At 51.9% G+C, this 27,700-nt stretch overlaps 1 protein-coding gene across 12 annotated transcripts in view; it reads right to left on the bottom strand.

The window, feature by feature from the left end:
• Positions 1–27,700, bottom strand: part of Zmiz1 (zinc finger, MIZ-type containing 1) — a 205,277-nt gene that overhangs the window by 139,655 nt on the left and 37,922 nt on the right. For 8 of the 12 annotated variants that reach the window (NM_001108393.1, XM_087588553.1, XM_087588559.1 and 5 more), the window contains one exon: positions 22,439–22,558. The gene's annotated coding sequence lies outside the window, so the exon portion shown is untranslated. Of the gene's footprint in view, positions 1–7,879; positions 8,184–22,438; positions 22,559–27,700 lie in introns of those variants that run through there. The other 4 variants (XM_087588554.1, XM_087588561.1, XM_087588557.1 and 1 more) reach the window with 1 other exon arrangement.

Raw genomic sequence — 27,700 nt, 5'->3', positions numbered from 1 at the left:
CTCCTCATTGCTCCCCCAGCCAATGCTAGACTCCTAGCCAGCCTCTAGGCCTACAGCCCTCTTCTGTTCTCCTGTTTGTACGAGGTAGCCCAAGTAATTCCCAAACAAGAGTTAGCCCCAGCTGGCCTCCTGGTTCTGGAAATCCTGATGGGGGGAAAGTGCATCTGCTGAGTTTCGGCAGAACTGATATGAACCACACACTGGCTGCCACTTGTGGACAAGAGGCCGGATCTAGACAATTGGGACTTCTGAGGCAGGAAGCTTGGGAGGGGCTGAGAGTTGCTGAAGGCCAATGGTCTGTGGCCTCAGACAAGTGGGGTGGAGGATAGAGGTCAGACTTCAGCCTGGCAGGTGGCCAGCACACTAGAGCTACCAGATGACTGTGGGCAGTGGAAGCCCAGACAGCAATGTCGACTCTAGCCTTGTTACCCTGTGCCCGCCCTGTTCAGCACCCATATTCACATGTGACCAGTAAAATGGCAGCTCCCAGCTACACTCCTCTAGATTTTCTCTGCAGAGGCTCCCATTTAACTTCTTTGTGCTGAACATTGTACCCCTAAATGTTATCAGGGCTAAGTCTGGCGATGATGCCCTGCACACTCTGAGGTGGCCCTTGGGACCTCCTCATCTTGATACCCAGTGCTGAGTGTCCGTCTCCCTCCTAGAGCCCAGGTGCTGTATATCAGTTCCTACACACAGCTGCTGCTTCTAATGTGCCTTGCCTCCTGGAACCCTTTGGCCTGTCTGGGAAGCTGCCACTGATTTGGCCATTAATACCTTTAGGGCTGGATTTCCTGGAACACGGGGCTGGCAAGGACACATGCCAAGAAATGTTTGTCAAAGAAAGGAGAGAGGGAAGAGTCAGCCAAGAAGGGGATATAGGCAAGAACACAGGTAGCTCACCAAATAGGACGGACGGACTGACTGACTGACTGACTGACTCACTCACTCACTCATGTTGTTCTGGGCCTGGGAGAATGCATGGTTCCTAGAAAGACGGGTGAACGTGGCAAAGACCAAGTGAGGCCCATTTCAGGGCTGTCTTGTCCCGCCTGGAGGGTTCATAGAAGAACCCAGATGTTCAGAGGTCATCTTGGCCTGCATTATCTGTCAGCTGCAGGTAGTTGCTCTGGCTTTACCTCCCTGGAGGAAAGGGCTCCTCCTCATCTGGAAACACCGGTTCAGCCCTTGGTCCTCGAGGAATACAAGCGTCTTACCTCCCTTACTCAGCTCTGACTGGGGCTTCAACATCCTGAGCAATGGGAGGTCAGACAGGGCAATTCATGACAAGGTCATAGGGGTCCTTACTGTGGACAGGGATCTCAAGCCTCCAACAGAAAGGTAACATGTCAGATATAGGGTTCCCCAGATGTTCTAGAGAAACTCTTTGCCTTCGCACAGGTCAGGACTTGACACACAGTAGGGACTTAACACACGTTCAGTGGCATTCTGGGTATGTGTCAGGTCACAACAGTTGGAGGCAGCTTTCATATACCAACCCCCATCTCTGGCTAGGATGTTGCCTTTTGGATCTCGGCCTTGCCAGAGCTGCCAGCCTCTTTGTGCCGGGGTTGGGAGGATTTCTGTGGTCAGATGGTACAAGAGCAGGCTTGAGAGTCTGCTGGAGAGGATATATCCAGGGCTGGGTGCAACCCAGGAGCACTAACCCCTGGCCGGTGGCCCTCCACTGTACTACAGCTCCCGTCCTCTGTCCTTCTCTGCATGGCGGTCTCCTTGCTTCAGCTGGCCCAAACTGCTTACTTTGATAAGCATGGGGAAAAGCAGAAGCATGATGGTCAAGGTTCCCTTGGCCTCACATGCATGTAGGCATCCACAACCACACAGTGGGCCAGTGGCAACAAGAACCAGAGGGGCAGGGTGGGCCAGCTTGGGTTTCCGAAGGATGGGTGACCAGTGGCCTTTGCTCACTTTGCTCTCTGCAAACGTTTGTTTTCTGCTTCTTGGCCATGCTGGATGGGAAGCCAGGACTTGTGGTACACAGAGGACAGGATGAGGAGGGGAACATGCCCACCCAGGCTTCTGCCTACTGTTTTCCTTCCTCCCTCTGCCCGCCACAGGTGGAAACATGCCAGGTAGCCCTCTCTGGCTTCCAGCAACCCTCAAATAACAAAGAATCCCAGAGGCAGGGCTGAGAATGGACTCAAGGTCCAGAAAGGAGGCCTTAGGGACTTGGTAGTTCGAATGTTAGTTTCAGAGCTGGACTCCATGGTAGGACTCTGGGGTGTTATAGCTTGCCACCTAGCAGGTACACCTCTGGCTTTGTGCTTTACTTGCCAAAGTTCCATGGGACAAAGTCTCAAGAGTCTCTCTCCCTCCTGCCCCCTCTCTCTTGTGTATATGTGTGAGTGAGTGAGTGAGTGAGTGTGTGTGTGTGTGTGTGTGTGTGTGAGAGAGAGAGAGAGAGTGTGTGTGTGTGTGTGTGTGTGTGAGAGAGAGTATGTGTGTGTGTATTTGTGTATGAATATGTGAGTGTGTGTGTGTGTGTGTGTGTGTGTGTGTGTGTGTGTGTTGTGTATAGCATCTGTCCTCTATATACTATCCAGAGACATTCTGGCTGCCCTTGCTGGTGGCTGTGTCAGAGCCTGCAGCTAGTTTCCACCTGCCCTGGCTCAGGCCTGGCCTGGATATCAGGACCCATCAGCCTAGAAGCTGTGAATAAAAGCAACCCTGAAAAGCCAGAGAAAAGTGAGAGGCATGTCTGAGGGTTCCCAGACAAAAGCCATCTCCATCTGGCCCCAGTAAGCTCTTCGAGGAAGTCACCTCATCTACCCTCTCAGTGACTAAGTACAAGGACCCCCATCACTCCGCTTCACAGAAAGGGGTGGGGGTGTAGCCACAGAAACAACACTGGCAAGGCTGCCAATCAATGTCAGAGCCCATGGTTTTTACCCATGTCCTGCCTCACAGCCCTGGGAGCTGTTCATCCTAGGGTTGGTCCAGGTCCCTTACCTATTAAGCTCCTGAGTGCATTCCCAGGGTCAGACCCTGGCTTCCAGAGAAGTGCTCAGAATCCATGGTCAGTAACTTCATTTCTCCTCAGTGTTAGGGGCCCTAGGAAGCAGTCCCTACACAGGCCTTGTAATGGTGCAAGGGTACATGGAGAAGAAGTGGGGGGACACAGAGAGAAGAACTGAAGGAGAAACACTTACTGGGTTAGAAAGAAGACTGGAGGTTGGGGATTTAGCTCAGTGGTAGAGTGCTTGCCTAGCAAGCGCAAGGCCCTGGGTTTGGTCCCCAGCTCCGAAAAAAAGAAAAGAAAGAAAAATTAATAAAAAGAAGACTGGACAGTACAGGAGGCAACAGCAAGAGCTTGGTGGGGAGAGGACCTGGGATGGACACAGAGAGCAAGAAGTAAGAGAGAGACAGAGACAGAGACAGAGACAGAGAGAGAGAGAGAGAGAGAGAGAGAGAGAGAGAGGGAGAGAGAGAGAGACAGACAGACAGAGAGAGAGACAGAGAGAGAGAGAGGAAAGGAAACCATGAATGAGGAGGGGAAGAGGAAGAGGATGGACTGGGGAGCAGGTGAGGCAGCGCAGGCGGGGTGGGGTGGGGTGGGGGTGGGTCGGGGGAGGGGAAGGTAAGCAGGGAGTGGGTGCTGGAAGGCGTAGACGTGGTGGAAAGCAAGCCTGCCCACTGAACGTTAAATACCTAACAGGAGATGACAAATCAAATGGGAATTACTGCGGTAAAAACATAATTAGAAAGTTGATTGAAGTTAAACAGAATTTACATAACACTGCAAATTAACTTTACACAACTATTCACTGGGTAGGCGAAGAAAAGGCATTTCATTAGTAATCTATATTTAAACAATGGGCACAGGAACACCACAAGTCTCTGAATGGTTCAGAGAAGGGTGTCTTCAAAGAGGGCAGGATTGCTGGAGAGGTTGGCGCAGCAGGTGCGGGGACAGAGTCCACAGCGGACTGTGCCTTCCCCTGTACAGCAGACTACCAGATGGAATTCTGAAGCTAGACTTGATTGATTGCTGTGTGCTTCTGGGCAAGTGTCTTGCTTTCTCTGGCCCTCCATCTCCTCAACTCCACAATGAGAACACTGAAAGGTGGTTTATGCCTGGATATTCTAGAAGAACGTGAAAGAAGGTAGGGTTCGTTTTACCCTCTTAGACTTCGAGTTTGGATGGCTTAGGGCCAAAGCCCCCTACCCCCCCCCCCAACAAGTTAGCTCTGGTATCCTACACACTTTGTCCTCCCCAGCCCTGGCTTACCAATCTGTTCAATGGTGATAAGTCCAGCCCTGACAGAGATCACTGAGGCAGGAGAGGATTAAGACAGAGACAGGTGGAGGGAGGCTTAAAGAAAGTGAGTCTGAAGGCCTGGGATTACTTGGGCATCCGCAGGGCACGTTAATTAGATTACCCACAGTCTCCTGCCACAGAGGCGACGGAGAGCCACATAGCATCAAAGCAACCTTGGCTGGCTTCCCTAATCCTAATGTGGATTCACAGGGCACCTCCTCTCCCTTTGTCACAAGGAACATGGGGTCAGCAAGACCTCACCTGGGTTCCATGCACTTCTCAGACTCAGAAATGTCAGAAGCCAACAGCTTGCCACCTGCCAGTGACTGCTCCAGCAGAGGGCTGGCCTTGCTCCTGTAGCCTCTGTGTGTAATGTCCAAGGCTCTGTCCTTCTGAGCCTCTACCTAGGCTGAGACCACAGGCATGGCAGCGGGTCTCTCTAAGGAGTTCCACATACTTCTGCCACACCCCACCAGCCACCCAGCGTCAACTGTACTTCCAAATGCTCTGGGGAGGGGGTGGCATGGGGACCCACTGTTGTTCCTTCTGCCCATCTGCCTTGAAGGGCCTGCAGGGTCATAAGAAAGAAAGGAGATCAATCACAGATTCTGAGTGTGTGTGAGTTTAGCACACTGCCAGCATGGGGCAGTCACAGCTTCCAAAGTCCTGCCAGGGTAGCAAAAGGTGAGGGGGAATATCTCCCCCTCCCCCTCCTCCCAGGACAGCAACAAGTACTCTTTTTGTATCTCACCAGCCTTGCTCTGGCCGGGAGGAGACACACTGAGATAGACCCTAGGTAAGAAAAGAAAATGACCACAGGGTAGAACACAGTCCCCTGCCAAGGCAGAGTGCCCTGACAACTGGGCTAGCTTTCTAACCCTTCGGCAGCTTCAGGAAGTGGCTCTCTTTTAAAGAGAGATTGGCTCCTGCCCAGAGATGCAATAGAGGTCTTTCCCTTGCACTGCTTCCTCAAGCCCTGTGACGTGGATAAGTGCTATAGGGAGGGGCATAACCTTTGGACAGGAGGTAAGAGCGGTCCAACAGGACTTTTCAAGGAATGTAAGACAGACAGGGCTAGAGGCCTGGTGGGGCCTTGGCAGATGCACAGAAGACCCTGGCACAGGCTCACAGGCAGCCCAGTGGGACCCCTAGGGTATCTCTACCTGTGTAGCAGAAGGAAGCCTCCAGTCTCTTTTCCCTCTCCAGTAGCCATCTCTGAATACTGCTTCACTGTAGTACCTCTGAGCCTTCGTGTATGTTTCTCTGTTCCCTCAGCACTGAGGTGCTCTTCCCTGCACTCCCACTCATCTCTCTGACCACCTAGAGCTGGCTCTCCTTTGTCTCCCTGGCTGCCCCCTCCTGATGTGACATCCATTCCTGTTCCCTCCCCATCTGTCCTCCTCCCCAGGGCCAGATGGCTGTGACTCAGACTCAGACTCCTGGCCTCCTCACTCTCCACAAGCTCTCTCAGGGTGACCTCATTGGCTGCATCACTTGCAACACCAGTTACAAACAATTCCCGAATGTGTCTCCCTAGCCGCAGCCTCCCTTTCCAGACTCAGGTCTAGCTGCTTACATTCCGCCTTCTGTGGTTCAAGGGGGCAGTGCCTCTACCCATCCAGAATAGAGTGCCCCACTTGGGTACCACTCTGAACTCCACAGCAGTCCAGAGGCTGGGAAAATGTCAGTCTCCCTTCTCCTCTGTCCCAAATCCACCAGTCTGCCTTGACCATCCTTGATCACAGGGTCCTCCATCTGAGTATACAGTATGCAGGGGTTCGGCAACATTTAGATTGGGAAGCAGCTCACCTCTTCCCTGGTACCCCTAGTCGGGGGTCCTAGCAACCTCCAGAGGTCGTGCTCCAAAATCACTGCCACCATCTCTCTTTATCCTGTCTCCAGTTGAGACCCTCCTCCCCTTCCCACTCCCCTACCCTCCAAACTCACAAGAGTCCCCCTTAACTAGTCATCAGAGTCTCCCGCCCTATGTTGCATGACACCTGTCTTTCCTGCCTGCATCTCACTTCTTAAAACCCAACCTCAAGCAGGGGAGTGACAACCTGAGTTCAACTCACATGCTTATTGAGACTTGCAAATGTCCTCAATGGTAAACAAACAAGTAAATGAATAAATGTTAAAAACAAAATGCTACCATCACCTGGCACATGGTATTTATTCCATGGTCACTCACTGTCCATGTTGCCTCAAAGGCATAAAAATCACAGTCACAGGACAACCAGTCAGTTATATTCCCGTTACTTATCCCCCTATCTAAGGCACCTGCCACAGAACCAGCACCCAGCCCTCCTCACCTCCTGGTACAGTCAGACACTGCACACTGCCATGAGGATCACCTCAAGGGTGTAAGGATGACGCTGAGATCCAGAGTCTGCATGATGTGCCCTCCTGGGATGGGACTGGAGGTGCTCTTCCAAGGGCCATCTGTGCATGTCTGTGTGTGGGTATGTGCACACAAAGGCACCTCCAGAAGCCCACAGAGGCTGGCGACCAAGTCACTGGGTCCCCCTAGTACTACAGGCAGTGTGAGTGCTGGAAAGCACCGTTAGGTCCTTGGGAAGACTGTATGCTCTTAGCCTCTAAGCCGTTTCTATAGCCCTTATTTGTTTAATTTTTCTATGTGTGTGAGCACTCTTAGAGACGCTGAAGTTTAGGGTCCAGTGTCTCCTGTATTCAATCTCCATTGTCTTTGTTTGTTTGTTTTTGAGACATGGTCTTACCAGCTCTGACTGGTCTGGAATTCACTATAAAGACCAGGCTAGGGGCTGGAGAGATGGCTCAGCAGTTAAGAGCACTGACTGTTCTTCCAGAGGTCCTGAGTTCAGTTCCCAGCAACCACATGGTGGCTCATAACCATCTGTAGCGATATCTGTTGCCCTCTTCCGGTGGGTCTGAAGATAGCTACAGTGTACTCAAAATAATTCTTTAAAACAAAACAAAACAAAACAAAACAAAACAAAAAAACCCAGGCTATCCTTGAATTCATGGAGATCTGCCTGCTTCTGCCACCCTAGTGGTGGAATTAAAGGTGTCTGCTACTACAGCTGGTTTTCCATGTTGGTTTTTTTGAGACAGGGTCCCTCACCGATTCAGCTAGACCCCAACCGGCTGCTGAGCCTCAGGGATCTACCTGTCTCCATCTCCCCATCCTGCAGACCCAGTGACAACAGAGGAGAGCCACAGATAGGCAGGCATTTCTAATGCATTTCTGTTATACTTTAATAAATACACAACATGAATAAATAAAACAAAATGTATGTTCCTTCTGGTTCTGATTTTAGAATCTGGTCACAGGTGCCTAACAGTTCCTGCACATTCACCACAGTAAAGTTTTGGCAGAACAGTGTTTGCAGAGAAAATAAGGCAGAGAGGTAAGTAACTGCTCCAAGCACTAGGGCCTAGGTATATGACAAAACCTAGGTCTCAGGTGCTGGGAGCTTATGGCAGTAGCCTCTCTCCAGCCCATGCCTAGCCCGACACAATCTCAGGTCATGTGACAGAACCTCCAGAGAAAGGGGTGACAGGATGAAGGTGGCAATGCAGAAGCCCGGGATCCAAGATGGTGTCCTTTCCCAATATTACCTGAAGCTCTCCACTTTTCTTCCATTAGGTTCCTCTGGGGTACAGTGGTGTTGGCAGGCGCTAGAAGCATCAACCCCTCTTTGGATCATGCTGGGAGATTCAAGCATACCCCTGATCCTACAGCCTGCACTCCTCGTCCTTGATCCAGCCTTCTTCTGACCTTGGTCTCCCTATACATTTGTCTTTGGGATAGGCCTTGATGAAGTTGGTGGCCTCGAAGTTCTAGGGCCAGCCTGGTGCTTTGCAGCTGGAGACCCTGGCTGGGCCCCACTGCCTGCCCTCCTGCTGAGAACAGGATGTGGGTGTCAGGAGGTAAGGAGAGCGTGGGGTCGAGTTGGGAGTGGCCTTGGGTTGGGACTTCCTGAAGCCAGATCGGTTTACCACAGTCAGTTGGGCTCAGGACCGCACAGCTGTGAGTTATAAATGGCCTTCTCCTAGCAGGGTCTAGAGGCCCTGATGCCAGCCAGCGAAGGCAGCAAGTGTCCATAGTGCCTACCCAGGGGTCTTCCCCGGTTAATGACCTAGCCTCTGAAAGCTAGTTCTGTCTGTCCTGCCCTCATGAGCTATGGGTTCTCTGTATTCCTCACTCTGAGATTACTGAGAAGGGGACTGACACCATCTTCTCCTCCTTTCAGGGGAGAATCCTGTGGTCTTGATGACCAGAGAGATCCTTGAGGGCAAGGCCAATGACCTGACACAGAACATGGGGGCCCTGACACAGGACATGAGGGCCCTGACTTGACACTAAACTAGGCACACAGCCAGCTACTCCAATGATGACCAAACAACTCAGCAACCTGTTTCTCATAGCCTAACTGCTCACACCAAGGCATGGGAGGGGGGAGAAGAAGGAGGAGAAGAAGGAGGAGGAGGAGGAGGAAGAGGAAGAGGAGGGGGAGGAAGAGGAAGAAGAGGAGGAGGTTTCAGTCTGTTTGCAGTGACCCTCAGCTTAGCAAGGCAGTGGCTATGGGACCTAGCACCAGGCCTTGGTGTGCTGCACATCCCTGGCAGGAGGTGTTCTGCGGCCCCTTTCTCCCTGTTGGCTGCCTGGAATCCTTCAGGCCATGCTCTGGCTGGGGAGCTGAATTGAAGAGGCCAACCAGCATGCAGCATGGTCAAGGCTAGGAGGGACAGTGCCTCCTGCTGGGACCACTGAAGGGGAACATAGAAATAGGCATGGTGACAGACTGTAGTTCAGGCCTATGATAGCTGAAGTTTATGCCATTTTGGAAGCCCTCCTGGAGGAAAAAAATGTAAAATTGTAAATGTCTACTTAGAGTTAGAAAAACCAGAACAAACTCCTGGATCGTCAGGGATCCACATCCCGTTTCTGGTGAGGCTTCTTTAAATGACTGACCAGAAAAGCTTACAAAGAGAAGCTCCCAATTAGGACTTGCTGTACCTCTCTACCCACAGCACCCCATAGCTCCCAGGAACTCCAAGACTCCACCAGCTTCTCCCTGCCTCTGCTAATCATCGTGGTAATGAAACTGTTAAAGACAACTAACTTTAAAGGGCCATTAGCTGTAGCATTCTAAGTAGTTTATGTCAACTGACTCATTTAATCTCATGACATCCTAGGAAGTACACGCTGTACCCATTTTAAAAGATGAGGAAACATAGAGGGACACGAAGAAAACAGCTCAAGGTCATCACCAGGATGTAGACCCAGACGGGCTGGCACTGTGCCGTGACCAGTCCTCTCGGCCACTGTTCTGAGAAGCTGGAGAGACTCCAATAGCAGCAGTAGCAGCAGCAACCAAGGGTGGACGGTAAGTATACCCATTCATTTACTCGTCCATCCACGAATGACATCACTGACTCATCCCACCTGGCACCAACTCCTCGGCGAGTGAGCAGGCCCCCTGCTCACCTCACCATGCTAGGTCTTCTGCACAGGCACAAACGGGCGTCACCTTCACTTGCCAGGACAGGTGGATGGGGTTTAGAGTGGGAGAGACTTTAGACATGGACAGGGCTGGCACCCTAGGGATCATAGTGGGGTGGGGGACGGGCTGCTCCAGGTCACCCAGTGTGCTGCCAGATTATATCCCAAGTCAGAGAGAAGTGGCTGCAAGAGAGTGGCCACAGGGGTCAGCCAGTAATAGCAGTGAGCTCCTGAGAGGCACTTGCTGGAAGCCTGGAGTCATGAGGTCAAATGATGGTGGAAAAGGTTAGCTGGTGGCTGATGGAGGAGGACCAGAAGGGAGGAGGAAGAGGAAAGGAGGAAGAAGAGGAGGGAGAAGAGGAGGAAGAGGTGGTGACAGGTGTCTTTGGCCACTCCAGCCATGCCTTTCATCTTCCCTCAAATCCCATTTGCCCCTAAGACCTCCAGGACCACCCAAGAGTTGATGAACTAAGGGTATCTGGTAGCACTGGGGTCCTCCCATGGATTGCATAGCACGAGGTGGGTGGCGCAGGGCTCCATCCAGGACCCACAGTATACCATGGCTGACCTGAGTACTTTCCAAGGAGCACTCTGCACTTGGTTCTCAAATGTCTTCGAGGCCCGCCATCTCCTACTGAACAGAGGAGGAGATAGATCTCAGAAGCAGCAGGTAGGGTGAAGACCCTGGCTAGAAGTCACCAAAGCCTTGGGACTGTCTAGCCCCAAGACAGGAGGGAGCCAGACAGGGGCTCGCTGACCTATCTACAACCTACAACACTGAAGAGGCCAGGACATGGGCCTGTGCCCTCTGTCAAGTGACCTTGGGCAGGAAGCCACTTCACAGGTCCTCCCACTCACACTCTATTTTTCTTGGGGGTTACTACTTATGGCCAACAGAATTAAAGAGACTCTGGAATGATCCAGGAGTGCCATTGGCCCCTAGGATACGGTAGGGTATCTATAGACCAGGGACTGGAAGTCAGGACTCAGGTCTCTGGATTCCCAATGCCAGGGTCTGGCTCTGACTTGTAGTCATCATCACCCGGGCTCTTTCAGCATGTCTCCTCCTCTGTCACCAGATACTGCAAGCCCATCAGAGTTCTACCTTAATTATTTACGTATCATTATCTAAATCACTTTAAACCAATCACCTTCTTTTTCACATAGCCTCATCTAAAGTACTATCATCTGCCAAATCATGGGTCTTACATACTAATTATACATATTTTCCAATCCACATGAAAATAAATACATAATATTAAAAAAATGTGAAATCAGCCCCCACACCTGTTTCCTGGTACATCAGTGTGCAAGGCCTGGGGGAGTGCATGCTTGATGTTGGGGGGGCCTCCATCCAGGTGGGGCGGATGCCTCCATGAGCATTATGGCTGCTAGGGAGAGCACAGATGGGAAGGGAGAGGAGACAGATTCCTAGAAGAGCACAAAGACTTAGCCAGGCTGCCCCTTTCTTTCATAGGCAGGACAGTTTAAGCCCTGAATTCTTAGTCCATTTCCCAAGAAGTGTACAGCACACGGAATGAGCCCTAGAAGATGAGTCTACCAAGCAGAAGTAGAATCTACCTCTTGCTGGGAAGTGGGGGCCTCAATTTCCCCATAAGTACAGGGGTTCCCCCCAGCTCCATTAGTCAGACTGCGGCACAAACACTCATGGTACTGAACACCCCAGACAGGCCCTCTGACTACCTTCCCCCAACACCCAACCAGGAACCTTCAGAATCATCTGAATTCTGAGGTGGCAGGAGCTGGGGGTGGGGGTGTGGGGAGACAAGGTCATCATGTGTGACAACCACAAGATGAGACAATCAGCTAATCACCAGCAAATCTGAATCCCATCTTTACATAGAACAAATATAGTATTTACGTAAAAGTTTGTTAAGGGTTCCTCTCTTTTTAATTAGCAGAAATAAATGCAAGAAGAATGGTAACTAGGCAGCTGGTGGTTTGGTAGCACAACCACGCTGGCGGTAGTACTCCAGTCCTTAAACGCACACGGCGCTCCTGGAGTGCAGCAGACCCTACATGTACACCATAGTCATAAAAATCTATCTAAGCAGGGGCAGAGGGCATAGCCTGGCCTTGCTGGCTGGCAAGGACCTGGCACTGAGCAGGGCCTGAGAGGGGAGGAGCCAAGATGCCCAGCAGGGAGGAGGGACTGGGAAGATACAACCAAGGCCCCAGGGTCTATTTCAGGCTTGGCATGTGTCTAGAGAAGCCTGGAATGGACCTCCCCAGCAGGAAGTGGACTGTAGTCCTCAAGGGGAAGGTGGCAGCTGTCCTGACCCTCCTGACTGTCTTTTTCTCTCCTCTGGTTGCTTATTTCTTTGGCTGGTCCTGGACATTTACTGTGTATTTCTCAAGCTGCCGCCTGAGGTACATACAGAGAAAGGACATTTTCCTCTTCTTTTTATTCCCGAACCTCTTGAGGAGCTAGATCCAGGAATAATGCTCTGAACTCACTGGCACGGATATGTTCCAGGCCAGAGGAGCACCCAGTGCAGGTGGAGGCCAGGGCAGCAGTCCAGAGGAAGAGATAGGAACTGGGTTTCCAAGGATGAATAGAAGTTTTCTAAGGAGTGTAGCAAACACTTGTGAAGAGGGGCAGCCGCTGTGCTCATGAGTGCCCAGGAGCATGGAGGTGGGAGAAGGATGCAGGGTCTTGGACAGCAGAATAAGAACTCCTAGAGACGTCCAGTTGGAGAGATGCTCAGTCTCCCCCTTGGTGGTTCTTCCCTCGGTTCCCCTCCCCCAACCCCAGCACCATAGAGAGGGCCAGGTGGACCGCCTTAGAGGCAGCTGGTCTGGCTCATCGGAGCAAGCATTGAGCAGAGGGGAGGCTAACCTGATTACAGGAGCTGTCAGTCTGCAGGAAGGGAGGTGGCTGGGGTGGGTGCTGGGAATGTGCGGGAAGAGTGCAGATGGGGCCAGCCTGGGGTCCTCAGTGAGGGGTGGTCTCAAGAAGCCTGGGAAGCACTGGACAGCCAGTGGACAGCCACTACCCCCACTCCAAAGCCACTGCAGCCTGAGGCTGAAGAGCAGCTCCCTCCTCCTGGCCACAAACTCTGGTCTCTAAAACAAAGAGTGAGCTAGCTAGCAGGGGGGAGGGGCAGCAAATTGGCCTCAGCTCCATCCCTGAGAGTTTTGTGCTGCCTTTATCAGCATTTGGAGGCATTGAGGCCAGGCAGGCTCTTTGAGGTTCATCACACTCCCTACCACTCCCTCTTGTCTCCCACCAGACCAGTTCCCAGGCTCCAGAGTGTGCTGCTGTGGACAGCTAAGCCTGAAAGCTGCAAAAGGCCTGAACTCACAGAAGTCCAGGGTGGCTAAGAGAGGGGTTGGCAGTAGTACATCTGGGAACCTGATTGGCTCTTAGGGTCCACTCTACCTCCATTATGATGGACAAGAGGGCCCTCTACCCTGGGAACAGTAGTTCTTCCCCAGAGGAATTCAGAGAAGCAGGTAAGGCAGGGATCTCAGAGCCAAAGCCCTGGGTGGCAGTTTGACAGTGCCTTTGAACACTGGGTTTTGAAGGATTCCCCAAAGGGGAAGGAAGCCCTTCCACCTCTCCAGCAAGGGCAGCTCTTGACCCTCCCTTCCCTCCATTCCCAAAAGCAGCTCAAACGGCTTTTCCAGGCAACCCCACCAGGTCCAAGGACTAGATGCCATCTCCTGAGAAGGTGCTTTGGATTTGTAGAAGATCAAGCTTCCACCTCCAGGCTTCTTTTGCTCTCTAAGTCCTGCCTGGAGCCAAAATCAATACAAGTCTAGTGTCACAGGGGCAGGAGCAGGCCCCTGCTATGACATTCCTTCCAGCTAGGGAGGGGCTTGGGGTCTCCTTTGGCCCCTGACCTCAATCCCAACTGCAGGCAGCAGCTGAGGGTAGGGCGGGGCAGTGTCCCTGGGAAGCTTGGGGCTCCTGCAGGGCTGCTTAAGTGCTTCTCCAAGGAAGCACTGGGTGTCATCCATCAGCTGGTTTTCAGGACTGAGAGAAATCAATGGTATCCGCACTGCAAACTCATCATTAGGACGGGAAAACTCTGCAATGGAATTGATTTGTTTAAATATAATAACACAATTTAACAGAGGACTGTGGGGGTGGGGCAGGACCTCGGCAAACAAAACACAGCCCTGTAGCTCAGAGAAAGGCTTTGGACAGCAGGGGAGCCTGTGGCAAATCACCTTCCATGGTGCCTGCTGAGCCCCTTGAAGCTATGGTGTGAGTGCTGTTCCTGGCTCCAGGTGCCCCAGATATGACCTCAGCAGCAGTAGACCCAGAATCCTAGCTGACTACAGCTGTGTTGCTCTTGAAGATGATTTTGCTTGAACATGGGTTCACCCAACACACTGTCCTGAGCCCCCACCCCTGGGGTCCAGACAGCTGTGAGGAAAAAATGAATAATCCCTGAGGTCGGATCGGAGGGTGCTCAGTGGAAATTGGGGGGACAAACAGGCAATAAAGACCAGCAAGCACTGGCTGGGGTTCTTAGAGTGTCAGGAGCCCTGGGAAGGATTGCTTGGACAGAAAGGCTGGGGTGGGCATATAAGTGACATCAAAGACTGAGTAAGGCTTTTGGGGGAAGATAATGAACAGTTCAAGAATGAAGCCTTACCCCCCTCAGCCCCCAATGAATAAGCACTGTACCCATCCTCCATACAATGTCCTTGGACCCCAAACACTCTTACTACAGGTCGCTTCATTTAATTCCAGTACCCGTGATGAAGGTGCAATTGTTATCCATACACCATAAATTATCTGGGCTGCCCAAAGTCACATAGCTGCAGAGCTGGGAGCACATGCCTGTGTTTACGTGAGTCTGCTCACTCCCCTCTGCGTAGCTCCACTCTCTCTGAGACTGAACGTCCATGTGAACAGACAGGCAGCTCCTGTCTCCGGAAGCTGGACCTGAGCCACCATGGGTAGCTGGGGGCAGCAGTTCTAGGTAGTGTCTGAGAAGGGCATGAGGAAATAGTAAGAGTTTTGTTGTTCTGGTCCAGAATGCACTTCATCCACATGGACTGGGCGTAAAACCAGGCCTGCACAGAGCTGCCACACTACCCATATCACCAAAGATCAGAGGTCAGATGGGCTAAGGGAGGCCCTCACTGAGCCAGGACGATGGCCTTGATGCCACCTTATACTTTGGGCTTTTCCCTGGTGGCAACAGGAAACTGGGGAGACATAGAAGGATGGGAGCAGGAACAAGATGGGGATAAGGACACAAACCCAGAGATGATTAAAAGGTAGAGAGAGGAGGCAGAGGTGGATGTAGATGATATCCCCAGGCTTCTTCCATAGAGACCTGGCTTCAACACGCACTGCAGTCTATACCAGTAAAAACTAACCCAGCACCCAAGGACTCCTCACCCCAAGAGCCCTGGCCTGTGGGGGATTGGGGGGGGGGAGCTGGTGGTAACACAGGGCAGCAGTTGTTTCTGGTTCCGCTCTGTCCCTCTGCTGCTACTTCTCCTTTGTCAATGGTGTCTTCCATCACTGCACCAGAAAGAGCCTGCTGGCGCTGGGGCTGGGAGGGGGGGCTTCTGCCTTTCCTCTTAAGTCCAGGGCTAGAGAGACAGATGACTCAATAGACACAGCGCTCACTGTGAGAGTGTGAGGATCTGAGACCCACGCAGAGCAGTTCTTAACTGCGAAGCAAGAGGCAGCGGTGCACACCTGTAATCCCAATGCCCGGACATCAGGATGGAAAGCAGGAGAACACTCAGGAACTCACAGACATACTGTCCGTGACCGCAATGGCGAACAGCAAGAGAGCCTGTCTCAACTCAAGCAAGGTAGAAGGAAGGCGACCTCTGCACTTGACCTTGAGAACATGTCACACACACACTCTCGAGCTCCTACACACACACACACACACACACACACACACACACACACACACACGATGACAATAAAAAGGGGGTTCTAGAAATCCTTAGAAGGATGAATAGAGAGCTGCCGAGGCCCTCTGTGCAAATGGGGAAACTGAGGCCTCGTAAGTAGCAGTCCATGATCCATCAGCCAGCCACTGCTGCAACCTGGGCAAAGACCTGGCTGGCATGTTCTAGAACCCTCCTGAGACCAGGATGGAGGAGAGCAGTTGAAGAGGAACACAGCAGGGGGTCTGGAAACAAGGGGAGGGGTGACCAACACCCAGCAGGGTACAGTTATAAGGCACGCATGGGAAGGGTCAAGTCCAGACAGAACCAGCAAGTCCCCAGGCTGAGAGAGATCCAAGTGGGTTTGTGGAGGGGAGGGACCCTGTCCAGCCACAGCTAGCCCTGTCACCCACCCTGTGTCACCCAGAAGAGAGTTGAATCTCCCAGGTCGTGGAACTTGTAACACTGGGGCAGGGACAGGCTGTTTGATCACTCAAGAATCTGGGCTGATTCTTGATTCTGACTTCCAGTTTCACCCCTTTCCAACTGTGGGTGGCCTCTCTGTGCCTCAGTTTCCTCATCTGGAATTCAGTGTACAAGAGGATCTTGTGTAGAGGGTTTGGAGACTGAATTCGGCATCCCATGGGCTGTGTTCAGCAGCGGACACCAGTCACTCAACATGGCAGGTGGCCACTGTCATTACCACCAACTGAGCAACCGGCCTCATGGCAGGAGGTGCAGTCCATGCATCCTGCATGCTGACTGGATGTGAGCATGCACACGCTCTTCTGTGTATGCAGGTGCTGATGACTGAGGCCTCGTACAACTTAGCATCAGTTACAGCATTATCATATTGTTTCGGCTGAGGAAACCGAGGCACGCCTGGGTAGCCCATGTGCCAGGCGCAAGCCCAAACCTGGAAAACCACTTCTGTTTCCACTGGGCCAAGTCCAAAAGCCAGCCAGCCACTGGATGAGGGCCAGTGTCCACACACTTCTGGTCGTGCTGACCCAGGACACGAACCAGACAAACACTGGCTAGGCAGGCATGGCAGGCCATACCGGGAGTACACGGGGAATGGGCAAGAGGCCCTGACCAGAAGGACATCAAGTTGCCAATCCTTAGCCTGTTCTGGAATGTTCCTTCCTTGTTCCAGTACACCATTCTCATTTATGAGGCTCCCAGTATATGTTATGAGAAAAACTCCGAGAGGTGCTCCGTTCCTGATCCAGCTTTTCTCCATCCACATTGCCTCGGTACAACCTTGCCATACCCTATGGTCACATGGTGCTGTCCACTGTCAGCAGTAGGGATGCACGAAGGCTCCCAACATCCACACCAAAGCCTGCCTCCTCTTCATTGCTGGAGGGGTAAGGATGGACAAACAGGACTGGAATAAATGCCTCAATGTGCCTGGGTCCAGCATAGAGCAGGATGAGAAGTGAGTTCCCAATCAATGGGGAAGGAAGAATGCACCTACTGAAGCCCAGGGATGGGGTGACCACTATAAACAGGGAGTGTCCCTCGGGAAGCAAGGAGAGGGAGCTGGGGTACGAGCAGGACCACTGCAGGCAGCTGGAGGACATGGAGACCTGACAGAGAATTCTCCTCAGGCTGCAAGGCATAGCCTAGGAAAAAGGTCACTGAAGTGGGGAGCAAGCGTAGGCTGGGCAGGGGCTGTGGGAAGCTAGCCCTAGCTATTTTTAGCATCTTGATGCAAGAGGGAGAGGCCCTTCTCTCTACCAGGTAAATGTCAGCAGCACCAGAACTCATGGCCAATTAGAGCAGATGAAGTCCAGGAGGGAGGAGTGCATAGCCCTGTCTTCTTTGTACACCCAGTGGAATTAGCCAGTGACTCCCTTAACTGATAGGCAATATCTGCTTGGTCCCCAGAAGAGCATGACCAGGACCCAAATCCAGCTTGATTTTGGATTGGCTGTGTGACCTTGGCCAAATGTCCTGCCTTCTCTGACTCCAGTCCCCCCTCCCCATTGGAATCAGGCTGATGCCCAGCTGGAATGACATGAGTCAAGGGTCATGGAGAGCCTACACTTTCAAAGCCGTGTACCCCTTTCCTTTATCACCCCTCAGCCCTCTCTCTGCACAGTCCTTGGGGCAGCCTCACTGTCCAGCCTTGTGTGACTTGGATGCTGGCAGTCCAGTTCAGGTTCATTCTCCAGGACCAGCTGCAGGTTTACCCAGGTAACCATGGTTACCATACCATCAAATACCTCCCAGACTGCAGAGTACATGAGCACTTAGCATCCCTCTGTGAAGGGAGCTGAGATAGACTATGGGTGGGCTCTGACCTCCAGTCCAGTCCACTTTCAGTCTTCCACAGCATCTTGACCCAAGTAAATGGGTCAGGGTGGAGGATATGTCACAGAAGGCACTGATCAGTTTTCACAGACCTGGGCTCCTCAACCCCTTCTAAGTGAGTCTCCACAGACTGAGTGTCCCTGGTCCTGCTCCCTGCAGCAACAGCAACTCAGTTGATTTTACTTTCAGTAAGCACAGTGCTCTGGTCACTATTGCTGGTCCCCACTGTCAGCGTCGCTGCCTTCCATACAGCCAGAGTAGTTTAGGAGGGCAGTGTGTGTGGTTGTGAGGCTGGAGTGTCATGCCGTGTGACTGGGTGTATCTCAGGGCCTCACGCATTCTTATGCCATGGGGAATTTGCCCAGGCGGCTTCTGAGACATTTTCCTTCCCTTGGAGAGAGTGTGACATTTTGATGATTTAAGACAGTGGCCAGCTCAGGAAATTCTCCTTTGCTATGAAGTATGTGGGGGTTTTGGACCCTGAGACAAAAGGCACCGGTAGATCTGTCGTTTACCACAAGTGTGGCCTGGACATGTGTCTCACAAACAGGAGCATGGTGAGCTCCAGGCAAGACCTGGTGGGTGAGCAAACCTCAGAGGGGAGGAAGAATTGTTTGTATTAAATGCAGAGTTCTTTATGGGCTCTCAGTCCTAACATAAGTGGATAAGTGGTTGAGGCAGAGAGAAACCGAGCCTAGCCCACCTTCAGAAGGGTGCCGAATACCCAAGCCATAGCCTCTTGGGTCTGCTGTGACGCAGCTGTAGTTGTGTGGCCCCAGTCTGGTTTCCGGGCTTCTGTAATCCTAACTTGTCCCTCAGGAACATGGACCTCAAACATGAGCTGAGTTCAGACTCTCAGGATTGCCCTGTTCCTGCCTTTGGGTAGATAGGCTTTTTCTTCCCAGAAAAGGTACTGGGGGCCCAAGTGTCCAGCTACAGGAGTAAGCCATTGTGGAAACGGAGGCTCTGGGTCTATCTCCAGTGTGGAGGTTGAGGCTGAACCCTAAGTCCTCAGAGAGCTACCCTTGCTCCTGTTACAGAAGAAGCCAGGCTAAACTGGGTGTGAGCCTCTGGGGCCCTCAAGAGCCATACTGCTTCTCTTCCTCCAAGCAGACTTCCTGGCTACCTCCTCAGACTTTACCCTCACTGACTGGTCACTTCTGTGCCTGTCCACCACAGTTCTCTGAGAGCTGCCTTGGACTCATGTTCACCCAGCTGCCTAACCACCATTCGAATTTAGCATGAGGGCCCAGCGTGGTACCACTGCCCGTGAGAGCCAATCTGACAGCAGGGAGAACATACGGTTTTCAGAGAAAACTAGGCAGGATCCCAGCTCCACCAATGGCTGTGTGACTCCAGGTAGGTTTCCTAGTCTCTCTGTGTTGTGAGTTTTCCTCATCTGTACAGTAGGACTAATTCAACTTTCACTGGGCTGTTGATGCTTTAGGTTTACTGTCTGATTGTATAGGCTGAGAAACAGCATCAGAGAAGGGCAGGGACTTATCTGTGATCACACAGACGAAGGAAAGGCAGCCCCACCCTGCTGACCCACGGGGGCAGGAATGAGCAGCAGTCTGTAGACTATTTCCAGCTCCAGGCTGGAGTAGCAAGAGGTGGGGGGAGGGGCAGGGCAGGCTGCAGAACTGCTGGTGGAGGGGTAGCCTGAAGGCCACAAATTCCGGGCAGGGGCTAGGGCATGCATTCTCAGCTGGACTGAAGACTGACAGGCATGCCACAGGCGGCCCTGGAAGTTCAGTTCTGCCTGACCTCAGGCTGGGCCCAGCCAGCCTTCTGCGTGCTGGCCTTGGCATCCAAGGTCTTCTCAGGCAGCCCACACTGTGCTTAACCCTAGAAGTGCACAGATTACTGATGATCATGTCATCCTCTGGAGCCTGGGGGCCAGTGGGGCAGGAGTAGGTGACTCTTGTCATGTGACTGCCCACAGAACATGCATGGAATCACCTCCTCAGGAGCCCAGATCTCTCCCACCCTTTCCCGCTATGCCTTCTTATTCCTTAGGCAAGCGCTCTCTAGGAACTGTGCCTGTGTGTTCATTCGCACAGCTGGGGTCAACCCTGTCACATACCCTGACTGCTACCCAGCACCTATCCACAGGCCCTGCTGTAGGCACAGTGACCATTTGACCCCTCCCAAAGCAGATTCTCCCCTCGTCTGCAGATGATGAGGTGGGGCTCAAAGAGACCACTAGAATGGGGCAATCAAAAAAAAAATGGAGAGAGAGAAATGGAGCTGCAGACATCCTAAAGTTCACATCCTTAACCCTGTAGTGTTCAATGAAATCATCCAGTGTGCCTTTCTTCTCTACATTCCAGCCACCGAAGGGGCAAACTGTCACAACCTGACAGGATACTCTCCTTTGCATCTGGCCTTCCCAGCTACGATGGTCAGAAGCAACTCAAGTCTTCTTTCCTATGCCCAGGCTTTGTGTGGACTCAGTCCTATCTCCTCTGAATGAGCAGGGCTGAGGGTTGTCTTACTCTGGTGGGCCAGACCTCCAGGGCCAGCTAGGTCATCTTCAGCAGCCTAGGACCTGGAGCCTGTCCAGCACAAGGAGTTGAAGTTAAATTTTACAAAAAGAATCAGACCCCATGGAAGAGTTCAGGGATGGTCCTCTGCGGCCGCCGTCCATTTTATGATCTGAGTGGATCTTGCCACGGCCCAGAAGCTTGGAGTGGGTTCCGATCTCTCAAAGCCTCCTTTTTTTTTTTCTTTTTTGCATCCAGCCAATAGAAATAATCCCTTTATGAGAACTAATGAGTTCTGCAAGCACTTTGCCCACTGCAGAGAACCACAAGAAACCTGATTGAGGCACTGGGGCACAGAAGATTCCAAGCATCCAACCCACATGACCAAGTGGACGGAAACAGGTGGGGGTGGGGGTGGGTGGGGTGGGGGTGGGGAGTCCAGACAGGAGACTTTCCAAACGGAAAGTTCTGGACTTTGCTGGAGCTCCTCTGCTGCAGAATCTTCCCTTCTCTCTGTCCCTTGTCATACATGCTGCCTGGTCTGGTAGACTTGAGAAATACTGAAACCCAGGCTGGCTGTTTTAGTGGGGATGGAACGATGGCACAGGGACTGTAGGTCAGGCTGGAATGGTGTACCTAAGAGAGCTCCCACACACCCTAACGTAGCCTGTCCCCAGTCACCTAGGAAAAGACGGGTCCTGGCGTCACAGAGCCTCCTGCTGTGGGAGGGGACACCACGGCTCATGTAGTGGATGAGGCTCAGAGGCCAAGAGGCCTTGTGCAGGTTCAGTGGGCTGTATATAGCTGTGAGTGGTGGAGCCCAAGCACTCACTTGATTGCTTCCACTTCTGTGATCTGGCTTCATGGGCCACCCTTTGGCACATTGACTCTCAAGCTTTAAAGAACCTCACTGTGCCGTCACCAGCTTGACATCCTCCATACTTTGTGAACAACTGACTTTGTTTTTTATTTTTCACTGAGTCCTGCAAATGATTCAGCTGGTCCTAATTCCAACAGATTCTCACGGGTGCTTGGGTGCAGGCAGAATGGCCCTGAGTTAACATTTGCTTCCCTGGGACTCTCTATAGGAGCTGTGTCTTCCATGTTTCTCTCTATATATCAACATAGTAACATTCTCTCCTTCTCTAGACCAGCTCAAGGGCCACTCCCCAGGGTTCATGCCTAGGCTTTCTATCATAATACAGATGGTTCTCTCATGCCATGAGGGGATCTCAGTAGATAGAGCTAGGGCACAGTGTAGTTCATCAATACTAGTTCTGGCCCTGTCGTTTCCTACCTCTGTAGCCCATGCCCTCTAGGTTTTAGTCCCATCCAATGTGAAATGGCCAACTTCCAGAGGGAGCCGGATCAGAGAAAGCCACAGTCACTTTGTAGAAGACTTCTCCTTTTGTACTGAGTTATCTCTACTGAGGAGACTCAGCCCCACTCTCAAAAAGGAGCCCCAGGATGGGGAAACCAGGAGAGGACTCAAGGGTACACAGATCTGAACTTGAACCCAGGTTTTGAATGGCATATGGCCTCGGGCAAGGTCCTGAGGCTCAGTCTCCCCACCTGTACAATGGTGATGGTGACAGCCACTCCTCAAGGGCAGGTATAGAGGGAACATGCTTGGTGTGGTACTAGTGCACAGTCAGGTACCCACAGAAGCAGAGGATGTTATTATTACTATGACAACTGTTAACATCTCTGTGAACTAAACTAGAAGGCAAAATCCCTTAGCAGGATGCTGAAGCCTACCAAACCTACACAGGACACTGACAGTAGAATAAAACCACACGTCCAACAACCAGGCTATGCCCGTGCCCTTTCCTCTCTGGCAAAATAGAAATTGGGAAATGAGCCATTTCCCCACCCAGCTCCTCAAGCCAGATCTCCTATTTTAGGTGGCCACAGATACCTGCCCACCCCTCAGTGGCAGATTCCCAGTACCAATATAGCTGGCCATCCACTCACCTGCTAAGGCTTCTGCCAGCCAATCACAACTCAAGGCTCTTGTGATGTTGGGGAAGGAAGGTTGTAGAGAAGGAGGTGCTGAGAGGGTTCTATGCTGTCTGAGCACAGTGGCTACAAGTCCTGCAAGAGAAAGCAGAAAAAGACAATGAGCTCTGGGTTCAGGACTGCCTTTAGAAGGGTCTCAGTTTCTTCACCTGTAGAATAGCAGAGAAAATATCCCTCTCATGGGTACTTGACTGTGCACAGGACCATGCCTGCCCGGGTCCCTCAGACCACCTGGGGATAAAGCCAGGTGCCCAAGTGGAGCTCCATGGAAACTGGGGGCTGTGGCTCCTCTTAGAAGAGGAACAGGATCTTGAAATTCATACCTGAGATTCTAGAACCAGCCCCAGTGGCCTCTATAGCCTGTATTCGGACAGCAGCGGTGAACCTCCATGCATACCACCACTAGACCTCACCAGTATGCCTTCATGCCATCTTTCCAAGCCTTAGTGGCCTTGGGGTCCATGCTTGGGGTCCTCTGAGAGGCCCTATCTGACAACCCACTTCTGTTCTCAAAGATTTGCAGCATATTGAACAAGTCTCTCCCAGATTTCCAAAGCTTCATCAGGAAGGTCTAATCTACCTTTCCTCGGTCATTGTGATTCCAGGGTTCCAGGGACCATTTGGTGTTGGGTGGAGAGTGGGAGCTAAGCAATGAAGACAGCAATCCTGGTACAGTGAGGGTGAACCTGTGGGCCAGCTGATATGTGCCTTCAGTTAGGAGGCCTCCAGAGCATCCCTGAAGGTGTCCTGTTGTCTATAACACAGTGGTCTCTGTGTGTGTGTGTGTGTGTATGTGTGTGTGTGTGAGAGAGAGAGAGAGAGAGAGAGACAGAGACAGAGACATAGACACAGAGAGACAGAGACAAACAGACAGAGAGAAAGATAGAAAGAGGTTTTCTCTGCTATTCTACAGATGAGGAAACAGAGGCTCTTATAAGGGCACTCTCTTCCCAAGATTCCCTAGTTAAGTGAGAGGGGCAAGGTCAGCAGGATATCATGTCTTGTAGATTTGCACATTGCTGGCAGAGTCAAGTCTGGGGGCTGCTTTGGCAGACTCTTCTGAGCTATGTCCCCAGACAACTGACAGTTGGGATCAGCTATGGGGAATCCTTAGGGCTGGAAAAAGTGTCACAGAGAAGAAAGCTTTCTCAGGAAAAATTGCTCAGTCTGCTAGCCTGCTAAGCCCTCCTTCCTCCAGCCTGGAGACCCAAGGCTGGGGCTCAGAGAGGGCAGCATAAGGAGCCCCTTGTAACATCGGTCTAAGTGTTAATAAGCAAAGACACCCATCAAGCTGATCTACAGCTGGCAAGCCGTCCTAAAACTCCCTTCCAGACCCTAAACACTGCAGGCAGAGCACACACAGTATCGCCATCTTAGAGGAGGGTGTGGAGACAGTTTGTTGAGCTAGCCCAGGACCCAGAATGTCCATTTTGACAGCAATGTACACGATAGTTCAAGTGGTTCATCAGCACCAGGAACAACAGTCCCACGGTGAACACGCCATGTGAACACAGGCACAGAATGGACAAATTAGTGCATCATGCGCACCCCCTCAAAGTATCAGGAGGAGGTGGCCTCAACTATAGCCAGTAACACACATAAATCTCACCAACAAGAGCATCTGTCTGAAAGTCAGTCATGGGAGAGAATGCCACTTAGACCAAGGTCAAAAAAGAGACAGGGGAACTTGGGGTTGTAGCGCAGCCATGACCAATATAGCAGCCTCTATTAAGGGGCAATTTACTCTTCACCTGTTACCCAGTGTGACTCTTCAAGCTTTGAAGGACAGGATTCAGTGCAACTGGCACTTGCTGGGTATAGAGAGCTAGCTACAGGAGGTTCTACCTTTCTGATCCTGACTCTCTGAAAGCCTTAAGACCTCAGAAGAAAGCATTCTACAAGGTAGGAGAAGTGAGGTACAGCCAGCATCCCAACCCATTGCCCAGTAGGGCAGAGGTCTCAGGTGACTGGAGGAGCCACATGCACCTAAGGGACATCTCAGATAGGAAGGAGGGACCTCTTGCAGAATTCTCCCTTTTCCCACCTCCAGACTACTCCTTGAAAGTGGAACAGATAACCCAGACCATGCTTCACAAATCAGAATCCTTTCAATGGCAGGCATCTGAGAGGAACACAAGGCCTTCTAGGGAGTCTGGAATGTTGTGTTTCTTGGTGGCACAATAGTTACACAAGCATGTTCACTCTGGGACAATTTATTCAGCTACATGAGTAGGGTAGGACACTTTCCTGAGTAACACTTCAATAGCAGCTGAAAAAAAAAATCTGATCTGAGTGACAGGACTGGCTCCTCCCTGCACTGCCCCCATGCCCCACCTCCCTACTCTCCCCACTCCACAGCTGCCTCTGCCCTGCACCTTGGATGCCCCAACCCTTTCCAACTGCACCAGGTGGCGCCTTCTCCAGAAAGCCTTCCGAAACCTCTCTTCCATCCCTTTCTGGGCCCATGTGTGCTTGTTCAGTTCTGAGCAGGAAGGAATAGAGCCTCTCTCAGGGAAGATTGAGCCTTTTTCTTCTGACTCCAAAGATTCTTCAAGTAGAGGTCGATCAGGGTTAGGTGGTACATTCCGTTTCCTTCATCTTCCAAGGAAGAGACTCCTACAGTGATCCGTATTGGGTTGACACAGATCAGAGACCAGCATCAGACGAGGAGATGCTTCAACGTCATCTCCACCCCAGTGTAGACTGAAGATGAAGCTGAAGTTGGGGATGCAAAGAGGTTTCCACAGCAGGGAGGTTTAAAGGATTCTCTTGTTGTAGATGGCACCATAAATGTGTGTCATTCCCCCACAACTACCTATTAAAACAAGACCACAGAGCCTCAAAGGGCCAAGGAAGAGGCATGAGGACTGACAAAGACATTCACCCCTCTGCAGTCCTTCAGGGTAGCTCTCCATGGCAGCCTCCACACCCTGCTGGGGTAACAAGAGTCTCAGCTGACCCCCAATGCTAGGGCCTAGACACACACCAACCCTCTTGTCTTCATCTTCTCAGCTGCAGCACTGCCCTAAATGTGTGTGTGACCACTAGCCCCTGAGCTCACCATGCATCAGACAGGTAGGCTAAGTCAGCCATCTTGGAGAGGTCTGTTTTCCCTCTTCTGTGGAAGGCATGAGGCCCAATAGGCCAAGGGGATGTGGGTCTTGGGACTTGTTCTGTCCCACCGTGCCAACAACAATTCCTGCCAACAGCCATCTGATGTAGCCACCTCACCACCTCACTCTACACAGACCACAGCAGCCACTCCCTGCCTCAGACACCCTTTGCTAAGAAGGGAAGCCTCTACAGAGCAGAGATACACAGGTGAGCCAAAGCATGGCTGGCTGGGGGAATGAGGGAAGGACACCAGTCCTTGGGGAGAGGTCTGCTAGAAAGGCATGTGTTTGTGTGTGTAAGGGTCGGAGGGGTGAAAACAGTACCCCTAAAGGCATTCAGGCAGAGGGAGGGCCCCATGAGGTCACAGGTAGATCAGAAGCAAGCTGGACTTCAAAATCACTCAGATGACTGCTGAACCCACCGTGTCCTGTCCTCTCCCTGGAGAGAATGCGGGTCTGGAAGTCAGCCCAGAAATTTAAATTGTTAACAAGACCTCCCAGGTGATCTTCTGCATCTGGAAAGATAGGTAACACTAGCAGTTGACCTTCCAGGTCCTTCTGGGCCCCGGAGATTATCCTCTTTGAATATCCCTCTCCAGCTCCCCAAACCCATCTGGAAGATACCAGCCCTCCAGGGCAATGGCCTGAACACATCATTAACAATGATTTAAAAGCTTCAGAAGGGGGGAGGGGTAAGATTGGGGGGATCCATCTCACAGTGGTGGTACCAGTCCAGCTCCTTCCCAGCTCCTGAGCCCCCAGAGCCACATGCTTAGCATGGGGTAGGGTTTGTGGAGCAACAGCTGTTTGGCTGCTGTTCAGTGAGGCTCCAGAAAAGCAATTATCTTGCTCTTAGCAGAAAGGCATGGGCCCTTTTCCACACACACACACACACACACACACACACACACACACACACACACACACACCAGGCCAAGATGCTGTGGTGGCCCTCATTACCACTCGCTCTAGACTCCAGATTTCTGACTAGATCGCTCCACCTCAATCCTCTGAGCACACTTCCAACACTTAAATCATTTAGCCCGCTAAACCGGAGACGGCAAAATGGGTGCTATTTCTTAAAAACATACAGAGAGCGTATTAAATTATTGATAGCCATTAAACAGGAGGAAAATATTAAACAGCTCTCAGCCCTTATCAATCATTCATGCAGTTTCCACTGGGGTGTTTTCTGGAGTGATCACTCGGGCAGCCCGGGGAGCTGGCTCCTGCCAGCAAGGAAGGCAGTGGCTGGAGAGAGGCCAGCAGCAGTCACCTTGGGCAGGGGTGTATGGGGGCAGGGAGGTGAGGTATTGCACTTGCAAGCTAGCAACCCTCTGCTCTTCCCCACGTAGTTAACAAAGGGAGACTCGAGCACCGCCTTCAGGAGCCTCTTAATTAAATCCAGCCTGCTTTTATTGGGCACCTACTATATATCAGGCCTGTGGGATGCACAAATAAAGAGCCTCAAGGCCCTCGGGGGCTAACGGGGGTGGTGGGGAACCCATTGCAAGAGAACGTGACTGTGTTGTACAATGATGGAGCCAAAACTAGAGGTCCATGGGGAGCTGAGACAGAAAAGAGAGGACAGTCATGGCTGAGGCTGCCAAAGAAGAATTCACTGAAGTAAATTCCTAGGGAAATTCTTAGATGGGGGTGGAAATTTGCCCTGAGGATAAGTAGGGAGTAGACTAAGGGGATAGCCCAGATAAAGGCTGACCTGGTTGTGTGGCAGCTGCTGGGATGGATGGTAGCTTGAACACAGACATAAGGCATGTACGTAGGAGGCTAGCACCCTCAGTATACACAGACAGGAGCTTGGGGTTCACCCTAGCTGCCCTGGCCAGTATCCCCACCACACTGGTACGGCAGATCCATTTCCTGGCTCTGATTCAGGACACCTAAGCCAGTGTGACGCAGACCTGGAGGCTGTAGGTCCAAGGCCCTGCTGCATTCGGCCACAGACAGGCCTGGCAATGCTACACTTGGGAGACAGGCTCCCCACTGCTGCCTAACCATGCCAAGGACCCAGACACCAGAGCTATGGGAGCCAGCAGATACCTGATACTACCCCTCCTCTCAGCGGAGGGACCAGCCGCAGCCA

This window comes from Rattus norvegicus, chromosome 16 (assembly GCF_021556685.1).
Source record: "Rattus norvegicus strain SHRSP/BbbUtx chromosome 16, alternate assembly SHRSP_T2T, whole genome shotgun sequence".
NCBI classification, from domain to species: domain Eukaryota; kingdom Metazoa; phylum Chordata; class Mammalia; order Rodentia; family Muridae; genus Rattus; species Rattus norvegicus.
This window is presented reverse-complemented; position numbering and strand designations above follow the sequence as displayed.